The sequence below is a fragment of the Halyomorpha halys genome, unplaced genomic scaffold (genome assembly GCF_000696795.3).
Source record: "Halyomorpha halys isolate HHAL.00 unplaced genomic scaffold, Hhal_1.1 Scaffold603.1, whole genome shotgun sequence".
In the NCBI taxonomy this organism is placed as follows: Eukaryota; Metazoa; Arthropoda; class Insecta; order Hemiptera; family Pentatomidae; genus Halyomorpha; species Halyomorpha halys.
In genome coordinates, this window is record NW_027104911.1 from 282,156 (window position 1) to 290,938 (window position 8,783).

An 8,783-nucleotide genomic window follows, 5' to 3' on the forward strand; every position below is an offset into this window, starting at 1 on the left:
ATCTGAATAATTCAGTGGAACAATGATCCGATGAATATGTAATTCGTCGGCCCAAGACTCCTATTAAATCTATTATATTATTATATCTCTTAATATATCCGATATATCTCTTAATTACTGTATTACTTTTACAATCGTCTATTTGAAAAATAGTTGATACGATTCATTTCAAAATCATCCAAGTCAATTTCTAATTTTTTATTTATAATATTGACTTTTTTTTTAATACTGTGAAAAAAATAATGATAAAAAAGGTGAAAAAGGATTATTTTTTACTATATAATGCAGTACCAACCAAAACAGATAATTACAAAAAAATTTGCTGCATGAATGAAACGCCTCATTTTTAATTTTTATTTATTACGATCATATCTTTTGAAATCTCACTCTCTTAGTAATTTTAAGGTTTCTTGTACAACTGAAAACCCAAATCTTAAAATATATTGAACCTAACTACAATGAGGATCTTCAAAATGATATACATTGTTTGGATAGATTCAATAAATTTATTTGCATGCTCTAAACCAATATACTTTTTATGTATGTATAATTTTTATATAAAACATTATAATTATCTAAAATGTGTTGACATTGAATCGAAATGGTTTCTTCGATATCTTGCGTTATATACATTAAAGATTAATTTACAAGTTTTAATATAACACATCTATAAGTCTAAAAAAATTTTCCTATCTTCAAAAATCAGCCAAGTCCATTTTCCATTTTTAATTTTGTTTCATAAAATTTTTATACTACATAGTCATGAGGTGAAAGGATTTTATCCAAAAGCCTTTAAATCAGATTATCCAGAACAAAAATATTTAAAAAAATAAATGTATTTAAAATTGCAAAATGGATATGTATGTTTTAGGAATGAAACACCTCAATTCGATAAAGTCATTTTTATGAATTGGAAATTTACAATAGCTCAAATATCTCAAAGCTGAGGTTACAAAAAAATTTGTTCTTATTTTTAGCTGGGACTCAAGGGTACTGATGAAGCAATTCGTTCATTTTTAACCTCTATTAAAAAAAATATGTCTTTAATTTTTTTTTAAATTAAGGCTTGTTACGTTTCGGTCATGTTAGTGGTGTGCTGCACAAAATCAAGCATAAAGGCTGGTAGAATGGTGAAAATAAATATAAAATGTTAGTAGTCAATTGAATACTAAAAAAATTAATTTAAAAAATATCAAATGTTGGCTTAAAAAAATTTGTGAAAAAATACTGAAACATTTTCCGTCATATGTTTATAATAAACATCAAAACAAATAATTATAACAAAAAATATTAATAGCTACTATTAGTTATAATTAATATATACTTTTTATAAAGTCATATAATAATAAACGTTTGAAAGCTACGACTATATAAGCGAAATAGTGATTTTTATAACCTGTCTTGATATTAAAGAAAAGTTAAATTTATTCTTTTGTTGGTGCAAAAATTGTGACTTTAAATTATAGTCAACATTAATGACGGATTGAAGCTTTATCATAATTTTGTTTTACCAAAATTAATAATAAAGTAAATTCTGTAAAAGATTTTATTTTTGATTTCCAAAACTTCCTAATGTTTTGAAGTTTAGGCCATTGAAGAAATTCGTGGATTCCAAATGTATATCATGTTTTTTTTTTGGGGGGGGGGCTGCTAAGAAAATAGTCTAGGGTTAAGTGGGTTTTGATCCCGAACATTTTTAACGGGTTTAACCTTCCTTAGGTAATATAGAGAATATAATATAAAATTATTCCTATTCTAGCTTATTATTACCAAAATAAATGGAATTTATCCTTCTTCCAGTTCATTAAGATAAACGATTCACATGAACACCACAGCAAGACTGCCGATGTGGTTGTAATCAAATGCGTTACACTCCGTGTGGTTACTGGTCTTATCTACTGTAGATAACGATAACAATGGCATCAACATAACCCTTCTGCAAATAGAGTTGCAACAATAAAAAAAAATAGTTTATGAAACTCAAGTTAGGTAATCAATGAGTGACAAAGGTTTCCTCTCAATGCATTATTAAGTTCAATTTATCTTTTGTTCATTTTTTCATTTCTCAAATGAATTAAATTTTGGTGATATTGAGAATTTTCTTTTGGTGGAATTGGACATTTGGTGTGTCAAACTATCATTAATTTATTTTATTGTATTATTTTTTATTTTACATAATATTAGTACTTTTATGCGGACTATTAAGTGTTGAGCCAAATATTACAAATTTTCAACTTTTAAATTAAAAAAATAAAATAAAATTATATTTATGTTTTAAAATTATTAAGGGTCTAATGAGAGGCGTCAAATACGTAGGGAGCAAATAGTATGTACCAAAAAATAAAACAATTCACAAGGAAATAATCTGTGCCATTCATTGGGCACAATTTGTTCAGCGAATTCTAAATTTAACTCTTCAAACGAAGAGGGTTCAGCTGAAAGAAGTTTTAAAAAACAAAAATGGAGCAGTCTGTATGTCAGCACCTATATGTTCGTTCGGAATGATTTAAATCCAGTTTCCTTGTCCATTAATTTTAGATTGCGTGGCCCTGCAATGTCTTGAATACAAAATAAATGAGAATTGAATAAAGATAAAAATAATTTTTTTTTAAACTTTAGTTTTAAACAATTATATTTATTTTATACCTTTGTTAAAATAACCATATTTTTTCATATTTATGCTTCTGCTGTGATAGCAGAATTTTATAAAAAATTACCGTGTATAGCTTATAGCTCAAAATCACGCCTAAACCATGCAGGTTGAGGTCCACTAGAGTTTAATGTAAATTTATTACTATTACATACTTTTTATTTATTGATAGATATTGCAATCTGCCGCACAGTTGTGGGCAAGAGGTAATAGTGATGAATGATCACATTCATACTAAAATAAAATAAAATAAGAATAAAAAGAAATAAATAAATGAGAAAAAAAATTCTCTCTTAAAATATATACAAACAGAACGATAAACAAAATGAATATAATCAAACTATGTGTATGAAAAAATAAATCAATAAAATAGCATAATGATAAAATAATATAATCTCTAATCACATTTACACTCTTATATACAATATTTACACAATAGATCTGAGGATCTGCTCTACCCCACGTGTGAAGGGTAGAGCAGAGCTCAAAAGTTAATGCAAATGAATACGCAATGAAATATTCATTTATTGTTAATAATAAACGGAGGGTGGATTGGATATTCTAGAGGATCCAGGTGTGTTTTCCCGGAAGGGATACACCATTATATGAACCTTCTCTTTCCATATTAATTTCAGAATAATTGTTCACTGGTTTCATATTTAGCCTCCCCTTCAATTTAGCTCCAATAAGTTCCGGATTTATACTACATTCTACAAATGAAAATGACCTCTCAAAATTAACTCATTCAAAAAGAACATATCCATTTTCAATTAGACATAACAGCAGGAAAATGTACATACAATTACAAATGTTAAAGCAGGAAAATGCCCAGTGGAAATTGAGGATTATGTTGTTCTCTCTTGGTTTAATGTTTAATAAAATAAAAAATCAATTTGCAAAAAATTGATATTTGCTCTTATTCTAATTTTTGAAAATGGAACCACTTTTTTTTTTTTTTCATTAACAGACGTTATGACAGTAGAATATTGGAATCACATTTTGTATCTCGTATTTTGGTGATAACTGCATAACATAGCATTAGCATTAGAAGAAATAAAAAAGTCTTACCAGATTGCATTTTGTTTTAGGGTGGGACAAGATCTGGATTACTGCAAGTTTAAAATATATCATGCTTTGATTCCTCTATTAATTTGAATATTAATACAATTATTATTTTTCCCTAAAATTAAGTTTAAAAATATCATTACAACTTTTAGCAATACTTTTTGACCGAGTACATCAAAATTAATTTTGTTTCAAAAATGCTCTGTAATTAGTTATTTGATTTAATTAATTTTAACAAAATTCATTTCATTTTACCATTAAAAAATATATCTATATTAAAACTTTTTCCTTCCAATATTAATAGTTCACCGTATTGGGCAAAATGTTCAATCAGTATAAATTTGCAACTGCTGTAATTTGAAACTACAGAAATGGAATTGCAGTTACAAATTTTAATTAGTAATAGCATTCACTTCGTGTCTAAAACTGATAGCTCAAATATAAAGGAAAGATTGTTGGTTCGGGTTGTGAGTGATCTTGGATCGAAACAACTGCGTGACCATTAAAATAAAACATTGACTTTTTAATCAGGTCTAACAAGAATATTAAAATAAACTAATTAGAAGAAATAATTAATAAAATGAATTTAGTAACCACTGTATTTGAGAGACATGCCAACGGCATGTGACTTACGACTGAAAGCTGAGAGGAGATTGGGAAGCGCGTTCTGTCAACCTCCTCCCAACTCATAAACTCCTGATAACTCTACGTTATCAGAAAATGTCTAAAATTGTTCCCATACCGTTAAAAAATGGTTTCTTCAGTTCACATTTTTTTCGTGAGCGGCGGCCTAAGCGGTTCTTAGCAAAACAAATCCTTCGTTTGCTTACTGGACTATTCATTACAACATATTTGAATGTTGTTTTATATTTATTTTTCATTATATTCAAAATTGTTTTTGTTTATATTGTTCTCGTCAGGTGGACTATATATAACTTTTAAACTGAATTTACGTATTGTGTTTCCTTCTCGTTATTAAACGTGTGAAAGTGTATATCTTTTCACTTACCGTCCTTCAGTTTATTTTTATCTGTGTCTTAACAACTATTGTTCCGAATGATTGTAAATATAAAAGAGTTTGTTTGTATTGTATTAAAAATGGATTACTTCAAACAAGGCCACCTTTAGCCAAACTCGGGAGTGGCCTCCTTTTTGGTTTTATATATATATTTTTTCAATAATATTAATATACGAATTAACGGATTATAAAAACGAACATTATCATAACAAGAGCTTTTTTTTCATTCACATCAACTTATTTCTTTACCTCCATAGTTGTGAAATATTAATTAACCGTCTATATCAAGTGACTTGTAATCATTTTATCTTTCAAGAGCTCTTTAGGTTAGTTTTTAGAATTTTATATCCATATTGTTTGCAACCTTTCAACAAGTAAGCAGGACATTTGCTCGACCGTCTGACTCTTATGACAGAACTATCACGGATCATCATATATCAGAAAGCTGTCACTATTGAAATGGGTTCTGCCATCGTCACATTTTGTATCATTTCATCCCATAAATCTGCAACATCCTCTTTTTTTTCTCTTTTTCGACACTCATCCTGGTCATTTCTGACATACGGGGTGGATATTATCTACAGATTATTTCCATATTCTAACCATGGTACCAGATCCGAATCGGCGCCGTTACAGTCACGAGGCAGTCAAAATTGGCGCCCTAACTGCCTCAGTTATAAACAGCCCCCCTGCACCACCCTATGTCGAACTGTTACCCTACGTCGCCAGTCATCCTGGGTTTCATATTAGCCTCCAGTAACAACTAGTAACATTTTGTTCATACTTCTCTTTTACCCCATTATTTTCCTCCTTAATTGATTCAGTTAAGTTTTTAGTTTTAATTGATTCAGGTCCATTTTCTGTTATTGATAGGATGCCTCCATGAAAAGTGTCGTAAGGGAAGAATCTATCATTAGCCAATGATAATGTGATGAAGAAGAAAGGCCGAACGTGAACAAGGGGGATAGAAGGAGAGGGGGGTATCATTTCCATGAAATATATATTTTTGCCGGAGCCGGCTGACATAGGATACGAGGGAGGTAAGAGTACACCGATGCCCTAATTGTGAAAGCCGACTCCGAGTCCTATCGGATCCTATTGCCTAGCCCTCCGCGGACCGCCGGACCTGGATTTTGTTTTAATGGCCTCCTTCAACCCCTTCTCTTTTCGTTTTAAACTCATTTATCGTTCTGATATAAAGGTAATACGATCCGGGGGCCTTGAATTGGCTGTAACTGATACCATTCTGATTTCATGATCACAAAATGAAATATTTCTACTCTGGAAATACCCTTTTGTTCTAACTATTTAGCTGAATATTGTTTTAAAAAATTATATGTTAATTATTCTCATACTGTATTTGAAGCGCACTAAGCTTATTTGATGGATTGTAGAGTCCTCTTACTTTATTTCAAACAACTTGTATTGTATTGATTTATTGATTGTATTTCACCATAAATCAACTTTGTTATCCCAGAGAACGACCCACACATTTTCCTATATATCAGATAGCTAAGCAAGAAAGATAATTGTTCTTCATTATTATTATTATTTCAGTATTAAAATTGATTGGTTAAAGTAACATTAAAATCATAAAATATTTCTCTTTTCGCTGTTGCAAAATTGATCAGTTCCCGTATACTTTCTTGAATGTATAAAAAAGAACACCGCTTTACCGACTCTTTGGATTAACCGGTGGTAAAAAGTCCTGAGGAAACAAGTTCATTAAAATAAAACAACTAATTTTGTGACCACTAAAATTTAAAGATTGTGTATTCGCTTAAATTAAATAATATATCTAAATATGTATAGTTTTATTATTTAAAAAAAAGAAAAAAAGAAGCTACTTGATGTTAATATACATATCAACTATCAAAAATTTATCATACGAAATGGAATTTTTAACATTATCGGGACTAATGACCATGTAAAACGGATTAACAAAAGTAAAAAAAATAACTAAAATATCTACTTAGTTAAAATGAGGGTCGTAAGTCCCAGAGCGCGCCCGTTTCGATTCCCATCTGGGAAAATTAATATTAATTTTCGATGGGCCCCAGAAATAAATCTTGACATTCCAACCCGAAAAATTGGTAAAGTTTACATAAGAAAACCTGCTTTAAACTTCGTAAAACATTACTTCATGAAGTTACTATACTAAAAATCGCTTTTAAACGCTATTTAGAGAACTATGGTCTTTACTGTCGGAAGATGATCAGGATGGTGGTATGAAAAGGTACACAAAATAGAAAATAACTAAATAAAACCCCATTTATTAGTAAGCAACGTTTTGCCCACTTTACACGCTTCATCAGGCCTGAAAGCAAAGAAGATTGGTCAAAATAATTAAGAGATTTAATATCTCCTTCCTCTCTAAAATGCTTCTATATTTACAAATCCAAATCCTTCATTAGGAGTATTCATGGTGTGTTAAATGCAATACATTATAATTAAATAATTTATACATTATAATTTAATAACATTAAACATTATTCAGAGTATGTGAAGTCGTGTCACTCCTTAAATAATAATAAATTTACTAAATAATAATTGTAAACCAAAATTATACCAATAATTCTTTCAGTTCTTGGATTCATGGTTTTAAGCCATTAACTTAATGAACCCCATAAGTTCCAACAAATTCTCATTTTAATTTCTTATTAAATTTAAAAGAAGACAGAGGAATATGGAAGCATCTCACATAGACCATTTATTTTTTACAATTCCCATTTGATTTTTAATTATTTCAGTAGTTTTATTTTTACATTTTATTCTAAATTCCTCTTATCAACGGCTTAATAGCCTTTTAAAAGAGTAAAAAAGTGTTAGTGTTCCCTACACTACATTATTAAACGCTTTAGAAATAATAGTCCCCATTATCACACTGATTGTTTATCTGTGAGTACCAAAGAAGAAACGTCTTGGAGGACAACTGTCGGCCATAAACTGCCCCAAAATCGGGTCAAACGGCTTCAGATACTCTATTTCGGTACGAGACTGAAGGTCGATTAACGTGAGATTGGTGACTCGCGGCGTGTTAACCGAAAAATATTACCTGTTATTTTAGAGGCTGACCCATTCTTTCTGAGTCCTTAATTTATCACTTTTCTTGGTCACTTAGTCCTTCGGGTTGACCTGCATCAACAAGAGACACATGTTCTAAATTTCGAAAAATGTTTTGCACGTCGTTCATTTAAATACTGACCCAACACAAAGCTTTGCCTACTTACGTCTCGTGTCTCCTTCAAAATCCTATTCTACAGGTTAAACCGATCTCCATTATGCTGTCTTTGTTTACCGCTGAAAACGTTTTTAATGATTTCTTTTCGTATACACACTAGCAACTTTACAATACGTTTCGGTATCTACTACAATACCTTGCTATGTAGATGTCTAAGTTCATTCCGTCTTTATGTAATTTCATTTCTCCCCTTATATGCAATGTTCTCTCTTTTTTACTAATATAGCCAAAACATTTAAATCCTACCTCATCTTCTTCTAAAATACATAATTGCACCCCTTTCCCTAGTACATCTATAAATATTTAACTAAAATAATTACATATAAAATGAAATGTATGGTTTGCATCTAGATTGATGTAAACAGATTTTAGAGAGCAACAACAGGTTCGATACAGCAAACCAGTTCCTTTGTTACATCAAATGGTTTTATTACCTTCATTAATATTAATAACAGTTATTATTATAAATGGCTTTAATACCTTCATTAATATTAATAATGCCTACAATGATCACTGCTATTATTATTGTAATTATAAAGTCTTGTAAAACAAAAATAAAATGCGGCTTTGTTTGTGGAAGCCTGAAGACCTATTCCCCCTCCGTACTCGAGTCCCCCCTCCAACCAGAGTGGCACGCGCCAGGCAACCAACCCTCGCGAGGACACTCAACTCCTCTACCAGGAGCACAGCAATGTACAGGAGCTCCTTCATTCATGCTTTTCCCATTCACCGCTATATATTGCCACTTGTTTACCGCTTTGTTAATCCATTTTTTTACTGATATTATTTTAAGCATAACATTTTGGTGT

The 8,783-nt window shown here is 30.3% G+C and overlaps 1 protein-coding gene and 1 long non-coding RNA gene across 2 annotated transcripts in view; one reads left to right on the top strand and one right to left on the bottom strand.

Annotated features, from left to right (window-relative positions):
* Positions 1 to 1,823, bottom strand: part of LOC136795452 (uncharacterized) — a 10,087-nt gene extending 8,264 nt beyond the window's left edge. The window contains exon 1 of the long non-coding RNA XR_010843072.1: positions 1,771 to 1,823. This is a non-coding gene — a long non-coding RNA (uncharacterized lncRNA). The remainder of the gene's footprint in view (positions 1 to 1,770) is intronic.
* Sobp (Sine oculis-binding protein) overlaps positions 1 to 8,783 on the top strand; it is an 84,226-nt gene that overhangs the window by 60,698 nt on the left and 14,745 nt on the right. The window lies entirely within an intron of this gene.